Source organism: Sceloporus undulatus, chromosome 4 (assembly GCF_019175285.1).
Source record: "Sceloporus undulatus isolate JIND9_A2432 ecotype Alabama chromosome 4, SceUnd_v1.1, whole genome shotgun sequence".
Taxonomy (NCBI): Eukaryota; Metazoa; Chordata; class Lepidosauria; order Squamata; family Phrynosomatidae; genus Sceloporus; species Sceloporus undulatus.
In genome coordinates, this window is record NC_056525.1 from 21,818,445 (window position 1) to 21,840,610 (window position 22,166).

General features: G+C 41.3%; 1 long non-coding RNA gene across 1 annotated transcript in view; it reads left to right on the forward strand.

Moving 5' to 3' along the window:
* The first annotated feature begins 17,770 nt into the window (after positions 1–17,770).
* The window catches only part of LOC121927747, a 72,734-nt gene continuing 68,338 nt past the window's right edge, over positions 17,771–22,166 (forward strand). The window contains exon 1 of the long non-coding RNA XR_006103324.1: positions 17,771–17,833. This is a non-coding gene — a long non-coding RNA (uncharacterized LOC121927747). The remainder of the gene's footprint in view (positions 17,834–22,166) is intronic.

Here is a 22,166-nt window from a genome sequence, read left to right on the forward strand (position 1 = left end):
AAGGACTTCCAAGTACTGGAATCTTAGTAGCTCACTAAAGATGCTACAGGCTGATGCTCACACTGCTAGATGAAAATTACTCCACTGCAAATTTGGCTTTAATGCTGACTTCCTCCATTCAGATTCAATATAATTTTCCAAAATAAATATATCTTTTCCTTTTAGTCCCAGCTACAGTAGACCTATTCAATCAATTGTTGATCGGTGAGTCAACACAGATAAATCCCACTGTTTCAATGGCTCTACTCTAGTCAGGACTAACAGCAGGATTTAAGCCCTTGAAAACTTGATCATCACACTTACTTGTCCGTATAAAATATTCCATTATGTTTTTTGGTCAACTGTACAGGATAGAGCCATAGAGCCTCAATTTCTGATACATTTACTGTTTGGGGGAATAAAACACCTATCATTACTTTGCAACAAAGGTTTGGGGCTAGAAAGGTAACTCACAGGCATAATGTTATCCAATTTACATATTGCTTCACAAAACTGACACATTTGTAATTACATCTGATCAAAGTTTAGCTCCAAGTTATAAAAGGATATATATTAATTAAAACAGGATTGCAACATGTAATTGAATGAGGTACAAAGCATAGTACTTTTTGACTCCTGCAAGACCCTCACATCCACAACAAGGAAGAAATAATAATAACAAATGGATTTTGTAACAGAGCTGAAAATAATTTGAGGGAAAAGTATCTTGAGGAAATATTCAGATCAGCACGAAACAATCTAAATTCATTCTCCCCTAATCTGAATTAATTAAACAATGTGCCTCAAAATGTATAATGCCCCTTTTGTGAAACTGGCAAAACATGACATCTGTCACATTAATTCCAAGTATGGGTGCCATCAGAAAATTCAGCTGAAAAAATTCAGTCTGTTGGGGATATTTGATAAGCATGATTTTCCCTGCAAAACTCTCTAATTCTCATTATATTTCTATTGGGATTGCACAAAATGTTCTCCAGTTTTGATTTTTCAAAACTGTAAATAAACAGATATATTGATAGGGTAGAGACTTTTGTCACCTTTTATGAATTATTGTGGTAGCATTATTTCCAATGGTGTACCTAGTGTATTTGACACCCAGAGTGGATACTTTTTAACAGCTCCTCCTCTATCCAAGAAAGTTATTTTTAGTAATAATCATGGACATAAAATAATCCTTAAACACACATAAAAACACCAATTGATCACATAGAACTGAAATAACTCAAGTCCTCTTTCTTTGCCTTTACAATCACTGTGCTATCATTGTTTCAGATCTACTATTTAAACACTTCTGTTGTTATAGATGGAATCATAGAGTTGGAAGAGACCGCCAGGGACATCTAGTTCAACCCCCTGCTATACAAGAAATCTAAATAAAAGCATCTCCAACAGATGCCATCCAGCCTCTACTTAAAGACCTCTAAGTGTTAGGAAGGATCGAATCAGGGGAATTTAATTAGCTCAAATATTATGAGAGGCGTGTCCTAACAATGCATGCAGTGGGGTCGAGTCCCTATGTGTATACCAGAGGTCATCTAGTCCACCCCCAGAGAGAAAGAGACTCAAAATGCCAATGAGTTGCAATAAAAATATAAAACATTTATTAAAGCCACACAACAAAGGGTATCACACAGAGGCTCGATGACAGTGAGCTTGGCTTCGCTCAAGTGATTTCAGCAGAGCAAGTTGCTCAGGGAACGCAAGCTTGGAGCAGGCTGCTCTACAAGCAAGGAACTCAGGCTTGGAACTGAATCTACAAGCCCAGTAGTCAGGCTTGGAACTTCTGCTCTACAAGCCCAGCTTGGAATCAGGCTTGGAACTTCTGCACTACAAGCCCACTGGAGGGTTGGAAGAGGGGTTCCTTTATACCCCTAAACATAACCTCAGGCTATGGCAGCCTGGCGAACAAAGGCTTGATGACTTTATCTTTGTTTAAGCTGAAACTTACACAACGGATACACAAAGAAGAGGTCTGGCACTTTTCAGGAGGGAACAAATATCTCGATGGCAGAGCTGTTCAGTTAATCACTCGCTCATTGAGAAGGAGGCTACCTGTATTGTCCTCTCTTCTTTGGGTAGCTTGCAAAACTAGTAGGGCAACTCCCAAAACTGCTTGCTGAAAGGTTTAAATTCTACCTTTTCCTTGACTGTGCCTAGCAAGGAGTAGCTGGCTATGTGGTCAGCTCGCTTTTAGGGTAATGGCGGCTAGCGATGGCGTCAGTCAGGGGTCATAGATTCAGATTGCATGGCACCCAAAATTTATATAAAACCATACTTGATAACATAAGGAAGGAGACTCATTACACTCCGAGGGAGTTTGTTCCACTGTTGAACAGCCCTTACTGTCAGGAAGTTCTTCCTAATGTTGAGGTGGAATCTTTTCCTGTAGCTTGCACCCATTATTCCGAAGCCTATTTTCTGGAGCAGCAGAAAACAACTTTGCTCCATCCTGAATATGACATGCCTTCAAATATTTAAACAGGACTATCATATTATCTCTTAACCTTCTTTTCTCCAGTCTAAACATCCCCAGCTCCCTAAGGTGTTCCTCATAGGGCATGGTTTCCAGACCCTTCACCATTTTAGTTGCCCTCCTTTGGACCCACTCCAGTTTTCCACATCCTTTTTGAATTGTGGTGCCCAGAACTGGACACAGTATTCCAGGTGAGGTCGGACCAAAGCAGAATAAAGTGGCACTATTACTTCCCTTGATCTAGACATTATACTTTTATTGATGCAGCCTAAAATCACATTGGCCTTATTACTGCCGCATCACACTGTTGACTCATGTTCAATTTGTGGTCTACTTGGACTCCCAGATCCTTTTTACACGTACTTTCATTCAGCCAGGTGTCCCCCATCCTATATCTGTTATTTTCATTTTTCGCCCTAAGTGCAGTACCTTACATTTCTCCATGTTGAATTTCATTTTGTTAGCTTTGGCCCAGCTTTCTAATCTAGCAAGGTCATTCTGAAGTTTGATCCTGTCCTCAGGGGTATTAGCTACTCCTCCTAATTTGGTGTCATCTGCAAATTTGATAAGTATGCTCCCAATTCTGTCATCCAAGTCGTTGATAAAGATGTTGAATAACACTGGCCCCAGGACAGAGCCCTGTGGGACCCCACTGGTCACTTCTCTCCAGGATGAAAAGGAGCCATTGTTGAGCACCCTTTGGGTTCGGCCTGTCAAACAATTACAAACCCATGTAACAGTTACATTGTCTAAACCACTTTTCACTAGCTTGTTTGCAAGAATGTCATGGGAAACCTTGTCAAAGGCCTTACTGAAATCAAGATATACTATATTCACAGCATTCCCTTCATCTGGTAGTTTTATCAAAAAAAGAGATCTCAAAGTTTATGGCCAATGGCTCTGATATTACATTTGGCAGTTCTTTTAATACTCTTGGATGTAGTTCATCTAGTCCTGGAGACTTATATTCATTTAAGTTAACAAGGTATTCCTGTACTATCTCTTAACTTATTTTGTGCTGAAATTCCCCTTTTCTGTCCTCTGTTCCATTATCCTCAGGATGAGCACCCTTTACCTTTTCTGAGAAGACTGAGGCAAAGAAGGTGTTGAGTAATTCTGCCTTTTCTCTGTCCCCTATTAGCATTTTCCCATCTTCTCCACGCAGTGGCCCTACCATTTCCTTCTTCTTCCTTTTGCTGCGGTCATACCCAAAAAAGCCCCTTTTATTGTTCTTAACCTCTCTAGCAAGCCTGAGTTCATTCTGGGCTTTAGCTTTTCTGACTTTACCTCTACACAGGCTACCTATTTGTTTGAATTCCTCTTTGGTCATTTCCCCATTTCCCCATTTCTTATATATGTTCCATTTAAAACTTAGCTCAGTTGAAAGTTCCTTAATCATCCATCCTGGTTTCTTGAGACACCTCCCATTTTTCTTCCTCACTGGAACTGTTTGAAATTGTGCCTTCAGTATCTCCCCCTTGAGACACTCCCATCCATCTTGCACTCCCTTTTCTTTTAGTATTCCTGACCATAGGATCACCCCAGTATTTCTCTAAGTTTATTAAAATCAGCTTTCCTAAAGTCTAGAATGCGTGTCTGACTATGCCTGGCTTCCCCTTTCCATTGTATAACAAACTCCAGGAATGCATGATCACTCCCACCTAAGGGTCCCACCACTTGCACTCCATTAACTAGGTCATCCCTGTTGGTTAGGATCAGATCCAAAATAGCTGATCCCCTTGTTACCTCTTCCACCTTTTGGACAACGAAATAGTCTCCAAGGCAAGTGAGGAATTTGCTAGACCTTGAGGATTTGGCTGTCTCCCTCATTCAGAATCTGAAATCTGAAATATTCCAAAACCCAAAATTGTCCACATGGAAGGCTGAGAAGGTGATATGTTTGCTTTCTGATGGCTCAGTGTACACATGCTTTGCTTAAATATTTGAAGAGCTGTCATATTGAGGAGGGAACAAGCTTGTTTTCTGCTGCTCCGGAGACTAGAACATGGAACAATGGATGCAAGCTGCTGGAAAAGAGATTCCACCTCAACATTAGGAGGAACTTCCTGGCAGTAAGGGCTGTTCGACAGTGGAACACACTCCCTCAGAGTGTAGTGGAGTCTCCTTCCTTAGAGGTCTTTAAACAGAGGCTGGATGGCCATCTGTTGGGAATGCCTTGATTGAGAGTTCCTGCATGGCAGGGGTTTGGACTGGATGGCCCTTGTGGTCTCTTCCAACTCTATGATTCTGTGATTCATGCCAAACGTATTAAAAAATATTATGTATAAAATTACCTTCAGGCTATGTATACTGTATAAGGTGTATATGAAACATAAAATAATTTTTTGTTCAGAACTCGATCTCATCTCCAAGACATATATGCAAATATTCCAAAATCTAAATATTCCAAATATTCCAAAATCCAAAACCAAGCATTTCAGATAAGAGAGACTCATCCTGTATTATTTTCAAGCACCAGGCCTTGCTATTCTGAAAATGTTGCCACAATTTCACCTGGTAGCTATGCTTTGATTATATAGGATTGCAAGGAATGAATGAGTCCGAGAGTGGAGAAGCTAATTATGCACCCACACATCCACACTGGAGGAATTACAGCTCCCTGAATGAGGACAAATAAATTACTGCTAGCCTCGCCCAGTACTATAACCCAAAAGAAACACAGGAGAGTCATTTTTAATATGACATTTCCCCTCCTATTTTTTATATTTGGTATAATATGCCAGCATGGTGTAGTGGTTTGAGTATTGGACTGCAGCTTTGGGAGACAGGGTTCATTTCCTGGCTCAGTCATGAAACCTCTGGGTGACCTTGGGTAAGTCGCATACTCTCATCCTCAGCAGAAGACAATGGCAAACTTCCTCGAAACAAATTTTGACACAAAATACCCATGAAAACCCTTAGAGTTGCCATAAGTTGAAAATGACTTGAAAGCACATAACACCACCAACAAACTTTATATGGTTTTTCCCAAGTTTGTTATGCATTGATATCCCTCTGTACCATCTCAGCCTAGGAGAGCACCGACAACATAGTGACAAAATACAGGCCTGTGACTGACTTCATAATTTCCCCCCCTTCTGTATAACTTTTAACACCTTTGCCAGGTGAAGAAGCCAGTGGAGCTATGAAAGTTTGCAACGTGTTATGTTGTACATTCTGGTGGGTCTAATAAAGGTATCACTGTTTTGTGGATTTTGGACGTTATTGTATCTTCCTATATGGCCAACATGGCTATCCTTGGGTATGTCAACCACTCTAGTCTCTCTCTTTTTCCCCCAACACCTAATCTTTTCTAGCTTCTTGTTTAATAAGTCCATCCTTCTGTTTCCTCCTGGAACCTTCTTCCCCCACATGCACACCTCATCACTTCTCTACCCAGTTTCAAAACTGAGTTAAAGACTATATTGTTTAGAGAAGCATTCCCAGAGACAAGCCCCTCTCTGACCCAGGAAGCCTCCTTCTAACCAACCATTAAGAAGCCAAGCCCTTCCTCCAGTCCATCTGCCTTGGTCCAGGCCTCGGAGGTGGAGAAGATCTGCTGGACCTGATCCTATTCCCCACAACCACTCCCTTCTCCTTTTGTGTCATGTCTTTTTAGATTGTAAGCCTGAGGGCAGGGAACCGTCTGACTAAAAGATTGTATGTATAGCGCTGTGTAAATTTACAGAGCTTTATAAATAAAGGTTAATAATAATAATAATAATAATAATAATAATAAATAATAATAATAATAATAATAATAATAGAAAGGGATGATGCCATTGCTGCTGTTTGGGTGCATTATAATGGTTCTATCAACATTACTTCTGTCCCTTCACTCAGTAGCAGTAGCAACAGTGGAGGCCCTCACTTCTGAGTGAGCACATGCTCCTAGCAGGTGCCATTCCTTTATGGAGAACTATTCATCCTTGCTTGAGAACACTTGCACCAGCATACTTTCTAGCCCATGTGAAGGACCTCAAAATCTCAACCTTGGGGCAAAGGCTGTGGGCTGAGTGGAGCAAATGTGAGAACTGAAGGAGGATGAGAATTGCTTCCTGTTTTGAACAATAGAAGAAACAAGAAAGTGCCATAATAGAAATTGGAAGGAATGCTATTGCAATTGCTGAACAGCAGTTATCACTAAGCCTACCACGGTAACTTATTTCCATATCATCCTTCTCCCTGTCCCTTCTGTGTCCCAAAACTATGGCGAGTTACAGACCGCCATTTAAGTACGCGCAGAGCGCATACTAGGGTTAGGAAGGGGCGGTGCTTCCGCACCCCCCTAACCCTAGCACGCGCTCCACACGCACAAAATGGCGGCGGCCGTTCCACATGGTCGCCGCCATGATGGCATCATGAACGCTCCACCTCCAAACGAGGCGGCGCGGATGTGACGCCATCACTCTGCGTGAGGGCGCTTAATGCACCCTTTCAGTGGAGCAGGAAGGAGCTTCGAAACGGAGCTCCTTCCTGGTTTGCATCACTGGTGCAGCCGTGTGAAGGCTGCACCAGCGATGCAAATCAGAAAGGGGCCGAGCGGCCCCTTTCTGGGAGTCCCCGCTGCCATTGGGGTGTCCTTGGGGCTTGCAGCCCCAAGGACACCCCTTTCCAGGCCATGGGGAAGCGGCCTTTTGCCGCTTCCCTGCAGCCTGCAAAGCGGCGGATTGGGGCCTCGGAGGCTGCCGGTCTGGCAGCTGAGGCCCCGATACAGCGGGGAAAGGGGCGGGTGCAGGCCGCCGCTTTTTGGCGGTCTGTAACCCGCCCATGTTCCACATGACCTCAGCAGGTTCATTATTTAAAACCCATAAAGAAATAAACAAGTGGGAAAAAGGATAGACTGAAGAAGAAGGAGAATAGTATGAATTTGCTCCTGGTACTGCATGGTCTTCTTTTAAGTGAAGGAGCAGGGAGCAGTTAAGGGGCTTTACTTAAACTCGAAAGGGTAGAGAATGTGCAGCATCTTTCCATTAAAGTTGTGTGAATACATAGCCTTGTTCTGGGTTACCTCAGAACAATGCACCCCCTTCAATTTCTGTGCCAGAGGTGGACCATACCCACTGCATCCCTATAGGTATGCCACTGACTGTTTCCTTTTACATTGCCCTCCCTTGGAACAGCTTGTTTCTGTTTTCTGGATCAGTCACATGGATGATTCTAGTGATTCTGAGAGCATACAGTGAGCAGGATAGTGCAGTGGCTTATGTAACTACTAAAATTGAGCTGTGAGGAAAAGTCTCTTGAGCATTGAAGTAATACATATTTTATCAGTTGCATGGGAAAAGCCATCAAATCCTGGAAGTCCCTCAAAACAGATTTTTTTTTTAGCTACATCATCCTTTTTTCTCTGGGTGAGACTGATGGGAGTTGTTGTCCAACATATTCAGAAGGCTCCAATTGGCTACATGATTATGTGAAACATAGGGAGACAATGTGTCTTCATTTACAGAGGCCTTCTGTTCGAAAAGCTTTCAGAAGACAATGCTTTCTCTGAAGATATCCACTCTTAGAAGCACTATCCAGTCCAAGTCGACTTTAAAGTTTGCTTTGAAGGAAGAGCAGCAGCCTTGAAGTTGTTCATTAAAAAGTAGCATTTGGACAGTAGACTGACATGTTTATATCCTTCCCTTCTGTGCATTTCTGAACATTGCAGTTCTACTTAATTTACAATAATTTACCAGAATCCTGTATCAGCTTTTACTTAATGCAACTTTACATATACTTAGATACATAGCAGAGGTTCTAGCAGACCTTCCTAATGAATGATGAAGATGCGAATTGAGACATTAGCAAGAGTGTCCAATGTTCATTGGACATGATGTGCATTGGTGTACAATGCACATCAGCTATTTTTCTGGCTCTGCTACATAGTAATGTAACTATAGCCCATTACTGGATACAGATAATATGAATCTGACTAGTTCCCACAAATGTATGTCCACTTTTAAAGATATGAGTTCTGAACAGGATTCCAGCCATCATTTTAAATTTCTTCACATATAGTACAGGCAAATGCTATGCAAACAAATGACTTCACACCCCTCTTTTTTGAGTAATCAATTTCTTTTAGGAGGGGCTATATGCAAATGACCACCCTGATCATGGAGGGCAAATGAAGTCAACTGAGGGTGAAGAAAAATTAGATCAAGGTAAATAAATAGAAGGATAGCCTAAATACCCTAAATGTGCTTCATCATGTCTGGTCTTGAAAGCTTACCAGGGTCAGTCCTGGTTTGTACGTGGATATGAGACCATCAATGAATAGGTGTGATATGCTATATTTCAGAGTAGGGAACTGACAAAATCACCTCTGAGCATTTCTTGCTGAAAAAAATCCTATGAAATTCATGGGGTTGCCATACCTTGACTTGAAGGCATGAGTGAGTGAACACACACATAAATCAATAGAGCATTTCAGTTCCAAATATAATGAAAATCACATACCATCTGTTTATTTTATTCTTTCTATCTCTTTGCCAGTCTTATTGCTGAAGGATGAGAGCCAGCATGGTTTGAACATTGAACTACAACTCTGGAGATCAGGGTTCACTTTCCCTCTCTGCCATAGTTGCTCATTGAGTGAGCTTGGGTGAGTTAGGGGCAAAACAGACCCGCACAATATGCTGGCTTGGGGATGGTGGGGGGCATAACATTTAGACAACACATGCCCCAACACCGCCTCAAAGCTGGCATCATGATGCCTGCCCGCCCAGATGGCGGGCAGTGTTGCAGCACTCCAGCAGTGCAACATTTATATGTTGCATGCTACATGAATGCCAAAAAGCCACTGCTGTGGTGGAAAAGCCACTTTTTTTCTGATGCAAAAGGAAGTGGCATTTTGCCCTTTCTTTTTGTGACAGAAAAAAGTCAATCAGGGCCGTGACATGCAGTTGCCATGACATGTGGTTGCTGTGGCCCCAATCTGCCGCTTTAGGCAGCCCCTCTATGACCATCTGTTTTGGCCCTTACACAATCTCAGCCACAGCAAACCCTGATAGGGCTGCCATAAGTTGGAAAAAACATGAAGTCACACAACAAATTGCTAAAGGCAGGTATTTTTCAATCCAGCCAATAACTTTTGCACCTTTGAAAGTAGTTTTAATGAAGGCCTACCATAAATACTCAACAATAAATTGAAAAATTTAAGGCCAAAAATGGGCTTCAAAAACCTGGGTTGACTTATTTATCAGTTTATACAGTAATACTGCTCTGATGCCAAGACTGTGAGCCCTGGAAAAGCTGGTGGGGAAGAGAGGGAGAGAGGGAGAGAAATCAAAGATTTGTGTCCCATTTTTGCAAGCCATGAGCCTTGGGAAAGTTTGTGGGGAAGGGAGGGAGGAGAGAGGGAAAAAGAGAGAAATTGGAGGTTTGTTTCCCCATTTTCCATCCAAGACTGTATCCCTTAGGAGAGGTCCAGAGAGGTAGAAAGAGGGAGGGAAGTGGTGTTTTGTTTTCCCTTTTAGATCCTTTGTTACATGCCCCTGAGTTTGACCCTTGACTTATCCACGGATCATATCAAAATCCATGATTTTGACCCCAAAACCTGCCCTCAACTTATACATGAGGTTGACTTATATATGTGCATATATGGTAGTTTCTAGACCATTTTGTTTGTGAAGATTTTACAGTTTAATTCACAAACAACCTGAACCATTGTGCAGCTTGCATTACAGTCTCTCAACACACACATAAATACCATTGTCCTTGTTCTATGTTATTAACAATCCATTAGACTCCCTCATCTTTTCACAACAGCTCTTATCACACTGAAATGTTTGGCTTGAAAGATAAGTTTTCAACAAAAAGGTATATTCTGTGTAAATACGATTCCTGGTAGAGATGAGGCAGAATCCATGGCACAACTGAGTCTGCCATCGTCTATTTCCACACAACATCATCCTAGCGCAAAGAGTTCCTCAGAGGAAATATATTGTCTCAGACACAGAACTAAGATGTTATTTATCTATTATCCCTTAAGCACTAAGGGAAAAGGATACAAAGCAAGATGATAAAATCAGATGCTCTTATATAAGTGATGATGAGAATAAAGGGACAAGTAGACTGACCAGCCGGTTTTAACAAAAGCTGTGATCTATGGCATTTGATGAAAGCAATCTCTATCCTCACAATCTGGGGGAGGAAAAAACAAGTTGCATTGTTTTCCTTTAGATTATTTTTATTTCCCTTTGTGGTTCAGCTGAACTATAAAAGAAAAGAAAAAAGGACTCATAGTTCAAACTAACTCTTCAGAAAAAATGTTTTATTTCAAAAACACACAAATTAAAAAATCTTGCTCCTTTTATTCAATGAGGAGAGGAATTACTCCCTCCCTCCCTTTTTTACAGCAAAGGGAGAAAAAAGAGCTTAGGTTAGCCTGTCAAATGTATTAATTATGAGTTCATTCAGATCTTACTGAATGAACTGATTTTAAGTTCATTCCTATCTTACACCTCTGGATACATCACTGGATTTCTTGACACTCAGTGACTGTTCATTTGACAGCTGTCTGTGGCTATGTGCACTGAATGTATTGGATTTGAGGTGATCCACTGCGACGTAGTGGTTTGGGTGTAGGAGTAGGCCTCAGGACATCAGGTTTTGACTCTGCCTATCCAATAAGCCCACTGACTTTGGCCTAGTCACACCTTCTGAACCTCAGATGAAGGCAATGGCAAATCCCTTCTGAACAAGTTTTGCCAAGAAAATCCTATGATAGGGCTGCAATAACTTGGAGTCAGCTTGAAGGCACAGAACAAAAATATCCCTCTGGAAACCAATAAAAACCTCTATATATGATCAGTGTTTGGGATGGGGTGTTCAATATACAAGTCATAAAATCATAGCTAGAAGGGACCCTAAAGGCCATCTGTTCCAATTGCTTACCATGCTGGAACCCACAACTAAATTACTCATGAGAGATGGCCATCCAACCTCTGTTTAAAACATCACCAATAAGGAAAAGTCCACTTGATACTGTAGACATCAAACAAAGAATACACAAACTAGAACTTTTCTCAAATGTGATGATGTACCATAGTGCAATTGTAAATTTTGTTCTGCAGGAGCTCATAATCTCTGAGGATCCATAGATTTGCTCCCTTTTAAAATACAAGGATGGTGGGGTGGGGAGGAGATTGTCTCCCTGGCTGAAATACTGGCCTGAAACATTCCAGCTAGTGCTCTTGAGTAATCTCAGTACTGTGACACTGGAATCTTGTACGGAGATTACAGAGGAGTATACTCCGTACCTGTCCATGTAAGGATTCTTGCTGCTAGGAGTAGGCAGACTCTTGCTGTTAGAAGTAAATCATCTAGATACCTGATTTGAATAGTGGCTCCCCAATCAATGTACTCAAGGGGGAAAAAATAACAAGCAATTAACCCCTCATATTTCAAAACCCTGACCACCTTAGCAAGGATGGCAACCCAAATGGTACATGGTGCCCCATGGAAACTGTGCCCTAAGAGTAGCTGCTTATGGAGCTGGGTCTTTTTAACCTGAAGAAGAAAAGGTTAAGGGATGACATGATAGCCATGCTTAACACTTGAAGGGATGCCATATCGACAATGGAACAAACTTGTTTTCTACTGCTCCAGACACTAGGAAATGAAACAATGGATTCAAGCTACAAGAAAAGAGATTCCATATCAACATTGGGAAGACCTTCTTGACAGTTATTCTTGCTTGATAGCAGACCATGCTGATGTGGAGAGTGGTGCTGTCCCCTCCTTTAAGTATTTAAATAGAGACTGGATAGACATCTGCTGGGAATGCTTTGATTGTGGATTCCTGCATAGCAGAGGGATGGACTGGATGGGCCATGTTGTCTCCTCCAATTCTGTGATTCTATTGCCATTACATTCAGTGCTATATGGGAATTACGATGAAAGAGTAACATTAGTGCAAGAAACATTACTAAGGATTCTGTATGGTGTAGTATAGGAGGAAGTCAGTGGAGGGTTTGACACCATAAATTACTGCACTGGGTGACACCACCTCTTGTGTGATGCCACTGCTTACTTCAGTTGCTGCAAACTGAGTTCAAAATGAAAAAATGAAAAATAATTTCTACAGCCGGCTTTCCTAAAATTAGTACATAAATTCCAGTGTTTCTCTGTTTAACATAGCAGTTTAGTATGTTTTATCCATTTTAAGAAACTTTGCTCTGTTGTTGCCTGGACACACCCTTTCGACCACAATCAGCCATATATGTCTCGATTTTCATCTATGAAGTGTTGGACGGTATGCAAACGGCTTCTCGGGTGCATGCTGTCCAGCCTTATTTTACATAGTGACACCTTGCAGCATGCCTTATAATAAAAGCTATATCTCTCCCTACTCTGCCGGTCAGGGCTGTCTCCCACCTTAGCGTATCTCCATTAGACCAAATAAACAAGCATTCAGAGTGAAATTATCATGATCACTTGGTAACTTGATTGGGATGGGTGGCCATAGCTGCTTCCTATTCACTGCTGCCATCCTAATCTCAGCCCTTCACTTTCTTAGCCCCAGCCTCAGTTATGTTTTCTTGGTCACAGCAGCATATGAGGCAATCGGGGGAACTGACTTGTTACAGGAATGTAAAGAGAATTTGGAGTTTGCAGTTCTGATGCTGTTTAAAAAATATTGACTCTGCAAACACTGCATGGATGCTACCTATTTATATGATAATGTTCTAGCATTATCCTTAAAATAACGGTTATGGTTTTGTTTTAGACACGTTGTTTTTGGCAAATGGTCATCTACTTGTAATAAGTTTGTAAGACATTAAAGTCAAGGTATTGCATGCATTATACATACATATTGTGCATATATAATGTGAAATTTCTTAAAATAAATTTGGGAGAATGGCATTTTCTATAAATAACAAAGCTAAATTTCATTCCTCTCAGGAATGTACAATTAAACAGCAAGTGGGCTGCAGTGGGGTGGGGTGGGGGGTGAACAATAACAAGAAGAGAAAACATAAATAGAAATGCATCTGCACTTTTCTGTATCATTAAATACAAGGCAGCTAAATTAATTCTGGCCTGCTTCTCACATCACTCAGAGTATCAGTGTAAAATACTGAACCACTCATCATAGACTATTTTGTTCCCTTTCTCCCATGGTGCAAGCAGAGGCTTCAGAGAGCCATTGTGGAATGCCCCATTCAATCAAATTATGCTGATTTCAAAAAAGAGAAGGATTGACTGCTTGACTTACAACTTCATTCTGACCTCAAGGGCAGGTCTTTCATTTCTTTTTTTCTTAAGGTTCAAAGCACTAGTTCAAAACTGAACATATACCCTTCTATAAAGAGTAAAGATCTCCTGCTGTTACTGCTTAACATGTAAGGAATTGTGAAAGATAGTAAAGGATTTCTTAAAGTAGTCAAACAGCAAAGCAGAAGATGAACAACAACCAGTCCCATGTGCTCACAAACACAGGTGACAACAACAAAAAAGAAGAACAAGAGACATTTTCCACAAAATCCATGCAAGTTTAAACTAAGAATGAGGATGCTGAATGACCAACTGGGGAACATATTACCATTTGAGGATGAACCTCCAATGCTAGAAAGTGAAGTAGAAGCTGCATTCAGAGCACTGGGGAGGAATAAATCAACAGGAAAATATGCCTTCTAGTTAGAACTGTTTCAAGCTGCAGAAACAGAATCTATTCTAGTTCTAACTAAAATCCATCAACAAATACAGAAAACAAAACAATAGCCCGCAGATTGGAAAAAGTAAATATACAATTCAGTTCCCAAGAAAGGGGACACCTAGGATTGTAGTAATCATTGGACAATTTCATTTATTTCCCATGCAAGCAACGTGATGCTCAAAATTCTACAACAAAGATTTTTATCATATCTGGAATGAGAAATGCCAGATGTCCAATCTGGGTTCAGGAAAGGGAGATCTACCAGGGATAATATTGCAAACATACAGTGGACAATGGAATGCACCAAAGGATTTTGAAAGAAAATCAGACTATACTTTATAGATTGTAGCATGGCCTTTTATGGTGTAGATCATGAAAAACTATGGGTCACTCTTTAAAAAATGGGTGTGCTACAACATTTGAGTATCCTGATATACAATCTGTACTCAGAACACGAGGCTACCATAAGGACAGAATACAGAAAATTAAAGGCTTTCCAATTATTAAGAAGGTTAGGCAAGGTTGCATTTTGTCACCCTATCTGTTTAATGTATGTGTAAAGCAGGATTAGACACAGGGGAAGGAGTGTGAAAACTGGAGGAAGGAACATCAACAATTTAATATATGCAGATGAAAACACACTATTAGCAGGAAATAGCAAAGTAAAGGACAATAATACAAAGGCAGATTTACAGTCGAACAATAAGAAAACAAAAATAACCACTGATGATTTATATAACTTTAAAATAGACAAAGAAGTTTGACACTGTCAAGACTGTGTGCAAGATGAATGTAAGATATTAATTTATGTAAATAATAAAATTTCATAAGAAACAGAAAATAGACAAATAAGACATTGAAATAGGACAAGATTTTCCATAACTTGGCTCAGTCAATTAGAAGGGAGATTGCAGTCAAGAAATCAGAAGACTAGGATTTCGAGGGACAGCTTTGAAGGAACGACACAAGATTCTTTGAAGGAACTGGTGGTGCAGTGGTTAAATGCCTGTATTGCAACCACTCACTCACAAACCACAAGGTTGTGAGTTCAATACCAGCAAAAGGGCTCAAGCTCGACTCAGGCTTGCATCCTTCCGAGGTCGCTAAAATGAGTACCCAGCTTATTGGGGGCAATTGGCTTACACCTGTAAACCACTTAGGGAGTGCTTAAGTGCACTGATAAGCGGTATAGAAATGTACTTGCTATTACTAACTTGTGTGTTCTTCCTCATTAATAACCTTTGCCATGTTGACCACTCTCTGATGTTACTTGGCCACATGTGCCCTGGTTTTCATCTGTGAAATGTTGAAAAGTATGCTATGTGGCAGGTAGGTACGGTCTTCTCCATGTTGGGAAAGTTAGTACAGAATATAAATGAAAGCAGACTTTTGAATTTTATTGTAAATACTAAAGAAGAATTGGAAGAATCAGGTTGCTGTCTATTGCTTAAGGTCCACAAGATATACCTGCAAAGTGAGCCACCAGGGCTCCTAGTTAGAGGAGTCTGCAGCAGTAAGCTGAGCGCTAAAGGGGGAATGTGGGAGGAGGAAAGAAAAACAGGGACAGACTGTTGAAAAAGTGGAATGACAGGGGATTAATTGGGCCTGGGCCTGTCAAATTGGGACAGTTGGAGGATATGATACATGTATCAAAGACGCAAAGCCTCAGCAATAAAAACAAGCCGAAACCCTAATCCAGCTGTTCCATTATTGAATGCACAAGGTTAAATCCCCAGATTTTTAACAGTTGATCAGTCAAAGCACTAGGCCATGATAGATACATATTTTGTATGAGTTGCTTCAATTATAATTTTAAAAGTTGTTTCTACCTAGAATATGAAGAAATTTTAGAATTTTTGGTGCATTCCTATCACAAGAAAAAGAAATGAAACTTTCACCCATCTCTTTTTTCTACATAGCAGCTGTTATTCCTGTCCTTGCTGTTGTAATGTCCTTGACTGTCACTACAGAACCCTGTGTTTAGTCTTCTCTATCATTCAGTAGCATGGAGGAACATGAAGTGAGCATCTAAGCCATCATAACAGCCCTGCAGTTTGAAAAGTCTAATCAATTTGTGGGACAGATATTTATAGCTAGTGAGGGAAAGCGTGTCACTCTCTGAATCCTGTTAAACAGACCCAAAGGACTTGTAATGCACAAGGCATTTTGTAGGACCAAAAAAATTCCAGTTAACTCTTAGACAGGGAAGGAAAAGCCCATGAACAGCAAAAACAAAATAAAGCTACGCAGAAAGCATTTTGATTAATGGAGTCTCTAAAACATAGAAGGATGAGGGCAGTTTATGGCTGTAGAACAAAAATAAACTTCATGTTGTCATCATGCTCTTTTCCCCGTTTTTCTTGGATGCCCTGTTGAAATGGATTTCTTTAAAATCATGAGCATCGGCGTCATAATAAAAGCTTCCAAAGACGATAACTCACAGTTCATCTATCTTACTTGTCTCAAATTCAATACAGCTTAAGGAAGATAGTGGGAGCTTACTTTCTTATAAAAAATGATACATCAAGCTTGATTTGGCTGTCAATTTTGGGTGTGTATACAAATTATTTTACTGGATGATATGGAAAATGATTTTTTTTTCAGGTTGCTGAGAGATTGCACTGTAGCCATTTAATTATATTGGTCTGACAGGATAAGGAAGGGACAGAAATATCAGCCTTGGATGCTGCCAGGAATTTAGGATCTCAGATCACCAGGTTATGTGCTGAACAATACACATAACCTGCCTATGTGACCAGTAGGTGCATATTGGCCTGTTACAGACTGCCAAAATAAAGCTGCTTTGGGTCTCTTTGGAGATATGCTATTTAAATGATGCATGGGTCCTAAGAGTCTGGAGGTAAATTTACAGCGCTTTATAAATAAAGGTTAATAATAATAATAATTAATAGGTCGTGCCAAAGCCACACTCCATTCCTAACCACTGGAGTACAGCTTTGGTGCACCTTCCGGATTCTTAGGATGCATGCATCATTTAAATAGCATGCCTCCAAAGAGACCCAAAGTAGCTTTATTTTGGCAGTCTGTAACAGGTTGATGGCTCATCAAATTGCGGATTATGGGATGTTAGGGTTTTAAATAATACTGTGGCTCAACAACAGACACGGCCATTTGCTGCAGTAGATTTACAAAAACTTAATTATGTTGGCTGGAATCCTCTATGCTCTACATCAGTGGTTCCCAACCTGTGGGTCGGGACCCCTTTGGGAGTCGAATGACTCTTTCATGGGGGTTGCCTAAGACCATTGGAAAACACCTATTTAATTATAGTTATGAAGTAGCAATGAAAATAATTTCATGTGTTTGGGTCACCACAAGATGAGGAACTGTATTAAAGGGTCGTGGCATTAGGAAGGTTGGGAATCACTGCTCTACATTGTTATGTAACCATGGTAGTTATGTAGCAACATTATGAATTCTGGCCCAACCCCACACCCCCATCTTTACTTGCTGGTCTGCAGCCTCTACAGATGAAGCGGATCTGTTTCCCTGTCACTCAGGAAGCAGCTGACTAATGTTCCCACTCCTTTTCATGAGCAATCTCTCACGCAACAGGCAGAAACAGGATCCCTGGAGCAAACCCCACCGCAAGAAGAGATTGCTCATATGAGGGAGGATGGGACCATCAGCCAGTTTCTTCCCAATTGACAGGGGAACAAACTCCCATTAATTGCAGCAGCTGCTAACCGGTAAGTGGGAATGGGGGGGGGAGGCTTTGGTGGTCCCTATGTATCCCCAAAATGATTACAGGGATCATAAACACAATGCAATTGTGAGTGTATAACTCTGAGTGTATAACTCTCATTTATGCATTCGTAACTATCCAATAAGATGCTGGCCATTAACACTGTAACATGGTTAGAGTTTTGGTAGGTACATCCACGTGCGTAGATGTCTTTTGCAATTATGTGGGGGTTGATATTCCCTTCCTACCTGGGAAGTGTCCATGCCTCCTTGGCCTAATAATAAGCCTCTGATGCCATCACACATTCAGCTTATTGGTGAGCAGATAGGCTTGAAGAAGCTCCTGGTTGCATCCCCCATAGCCTGGTGCAAAATGATGACATCAGCACTGAGACCCACCAAGATCTTCCAAAAGGTCTACTGCTGTAAATCATGTTGCATCTCATTTCTCTGAGCTTTTCTGCTCATCAAGATACAGGGAAGCATTAGGGATGTATCAGTAACTTGGAGGGGGGAAGAATATATGGCTCAGTGTAGTATAGGTCTGCATGCAGATACAGTCACCCTTCCTTTTTCACAGGGAATCCATTCCAGACACCCTCATGAAAATGGAGTTTTGCTTATATTCAAGTCCCACTGGCTTGAATATAGGTGTGGGCACACATGGGTGCGTATTGCAGGCACATGGTCTATTCATTTCCCCTTCATTAATCTGTTGTGCATAAGCGAGGAATGCAAGTCTGAAAACCGCAAGAATGGAGGGAGGACTGTATTTACAATACGTTGAAAAGGAAGTTGGACTGAAGCCAATCAATGATAGCTTCACTCTTTTTGTGCTAATCCAATAACATCCAAACAATGATACCATTATTGGGCCAACAAAAATGCACAATTACATGTTACACGCTTTCAAAGTCACAGTGGCAACCTCATCAGGCAAACAGGAGAAAGAAATTGAAGATGTTAGTCCTAGGCCTGCATCTTTTTATTTCTGGTCTTAGTTCAGATGGCAGATAGCCCTCCCTACCATCTGAACTAAGACCAAAAATAGGAAATGCAGGCCTATGATTAACATCGTCAATTTCTTTCTCCTGTTTGCCTGATGAAGAAACCATTATCACTTCAAAGCTTGCAATATGTAATTGTGCATTTAGGTTGGCCCAATAAAGGTATCATTCTTTGGATTTGCTATATGGTCAGCACAGCTACCCCTAGATCTTTTTATGCTGTAACTGTAACTCTTCAGTTACTTTTATTATTCCATGGTGATCTCACTAGATCAGGGGTAGGCAATCTTTTTGAGCCGGGGGCCGGGTTGCTGGCCCTCAGACAACTGGGGGGGCCGAACCCAAAAAATAAATAATTAAATAATTTAAAAAAAATTAAATATATAAATAAACCAGGAAAATTTAGGACAAAATTTTCAAATGGAAGACACTTTTTTTAAAAAAAATGGAGGACACGTGAAAAAATTTGCTGATTTTTAAAAAATGTTAATATAAATGCATGTTTCTGAGGCTTCTATAGACAATTGACCCCCAAAGGTCCCAGCGGCAATCAGCGGCAGGACCGGGCTGGGGCCGGTCCCAAGGCCTCACCGGGCCGCATCCAGCCCACAGGCCGCAAGTTGCCTACCCCTGCACTAGATGGTAGAGAATAAGTATCGTATGTTCAACCCTTCTTTTGGGATGTGCTCCAAGCTGCTAATTTATATTCTGTGGTAGGTATTTTGATGAGGATAGAGTGGACAAATAAAGTGTATGTTTCTGCTGCAGCACATAATGGGGGGGGGGGGGTAGCTTGAACCTGCAGAAATGCCCCCAATTAAGCTCAGAATAAAAACAGTAGACGATGGTTCAGTTTGTTTAGAAGGTAGAACAAACTGCTGTTGCTTCTGGATAGCCTGCAAGCAAACTTATGTTTAGCTTCATTTAATTGGAGGTATTAAGGGGAAGGATGAAGGGCTGGCTGCCTTCCAATTTAGAGGGTTTACTTAATGGTGGAAAGACTCCTCTAATGTATTGTTAGAGGTAAATGGCAATGAGATGTCGGGGGGGGGGGGGGAGAACAGTTGCTAACTGTTCAAACACAGGAGACCACATTTATTTGTGGCTCACAAATTGCCATAAGCTTTCTCCATGTAGTAAATTTCAGTTTTCCATTACCATTAAGATATTCTTGTGTTTAGACCTCATTGCAATGAGCAACAGTAGCACAAGAGAACTATTGTAAGAGGAGGGGGGGAATTCATGTGGGATGGAAATCTTCAGTTATTTCATTCTTGTACATAAGAACAAAAGACTTCCTTATTATTATCTTTTTTTTATGTAGTGCCATCACTACATTGTACTTTAGAAATAAACGTCCAACCCAAAGCCCTCTAGTTTCCTGCCCTCAGGCTTACAATTTAATTGAGACATGACACAAAAGGAAAAGGGGATAGCAGTGGGAGAGGGGATTACTGTATATACTCATGTATAAGTCGAGGGCAGTTTTTGGATCCAAAATCATGGATTTTGATATGACCCGTGGATAAGTCGAGGGGCAAACACTGGAGGATGTTACAAAAGATCTAAAGGGGGGGGGGACAAAGCACCACTTCCCTCCCTATATCTCACTCTCTGGACCTCTCCCAAGCATCAGTCTCAGCATGGAAAAGGGGAAACAAACCTCAGCGTGCACATGCGTGCACACACACACACACTCTCTCTCTTCCCCTTACCAAAAGCATCTCCAAGGCACATGGCTTGCGAAAAGGAGGACAGACCCTACTGTCTCTCTGCTTGTCACCTCCAGGACTCCAAGATTCAGGGCTTGAAGAAATAGAGGTCAGGCCTTTCTCTCTCTGCTTTTCACCCCCAGGACTCCAAGGCTCATAGCTAGCAGAAACAGAGGACAAACTTTTCTCTCTCTCTCCTCCTCACCCCCAGGACTTCCAGGCAAAATGGGGTACAAGCCAGGGCATACTTTCTGTGTGTTCCTTTCCTCAGCAAGTCAGCAGCAGCTTGTTACGTCTGGCTGTGCGTAGGATAATTCACTACCACCAAACCGGGAGAAAACGTAGAAAAATGTAGGACAAAATCAAGGATAAAATGTAGGGCAAATTGTGGGACAAAATTTAGCCCAAAATGTAGGACATTAAAAAATGGAGGACACAACCAACTAAAAGCAAAAAAAATTAATATATATTAAAAAAATAATATAAATCTTTATATCATAGAGATTTTGTTGCACCTCTGCGACCAAATGCATCTGAGGAAGCAGACTCTCTCAGATAATAATAATAATAATAATAATAACAATAATAATAATAATAGAATTAAGGGACATGTAGATTTTGGTGCACCTTTGAGACCAAATGCATCTGAGGAAGCAGACTCTCTGATAATAATAATAATAATAATAATAATAATAATAATAATAATAGAATTAAGGGACATGTAAATTTTGGAGCACCTCTGAGACTAAATGCATCTGAGGAAGCAGACTCTCTCAGTTAATAATAATAATAATAATAATAATAATAATAATAGAATTAAGGGACATTAGGAGGCAGTGGTAGAGAAGGACCAAGGTTTGATCTGTTGCTTGGACATAAACATACCCCACTGGGCTAAATCACACTCTCTCAGCCTCAGGGGTGGCAATGGCAACCCCTCTCTTTGCAAAGCTCTAGGGAAAGTCCTTCTCTCTCACCCTCAGAGGATGCAATGGCAACCCCTCCCTGAAGAAACCTTGCCAAACCCTGGGGAAACCCTTCCTTCCTTCCTTCTTTCCTTCCTTCTCCCTCCAGAGAGAGTCCGACTGCTACCAAGCACTGCCTCAGTCTCTGCCTTCCTCCTCCACAGCTCTCTCTGTAGTCCTCCCGGCCTGGCTGAATGGAAAGCTCCTCCTCCTCCCTGCCTGGCTAATGGGGAATGGAGGAGCTGGGAACTTGGCTGCAGCCTCTCCAAAACAAACGGAGGCTGGCGCTGGGGCATCAAACAGGGAGCCCTTACAAGGCTACAGAGAAAGGTGGGCACTTCTTCTTTCACAAAATTTATTAGCATTAACTGATTGACCCTTCCATAAGTCTACCCAAGATTTTGGAGTTCATTTTGGGGCATACATTTTTTGACTTATAGTTGAGTATATACGGTAAATCCAGCAGATACTGCTTCTTCTCTTCCTCCACAGCCAGGGCAGAGACAGTTGGGACAGATGGAGGACCGTTCATCTGTCTCTGGGCTTGGGCATGAAGGAGCTGTGCCTGCTTTCTCTTCTCTCCTTTTGAGATCAGGGCAGTGGCAGCTGGATGGAGGGAGGACCACCCACCTGCTTCTGAGCTTAGGCATGATG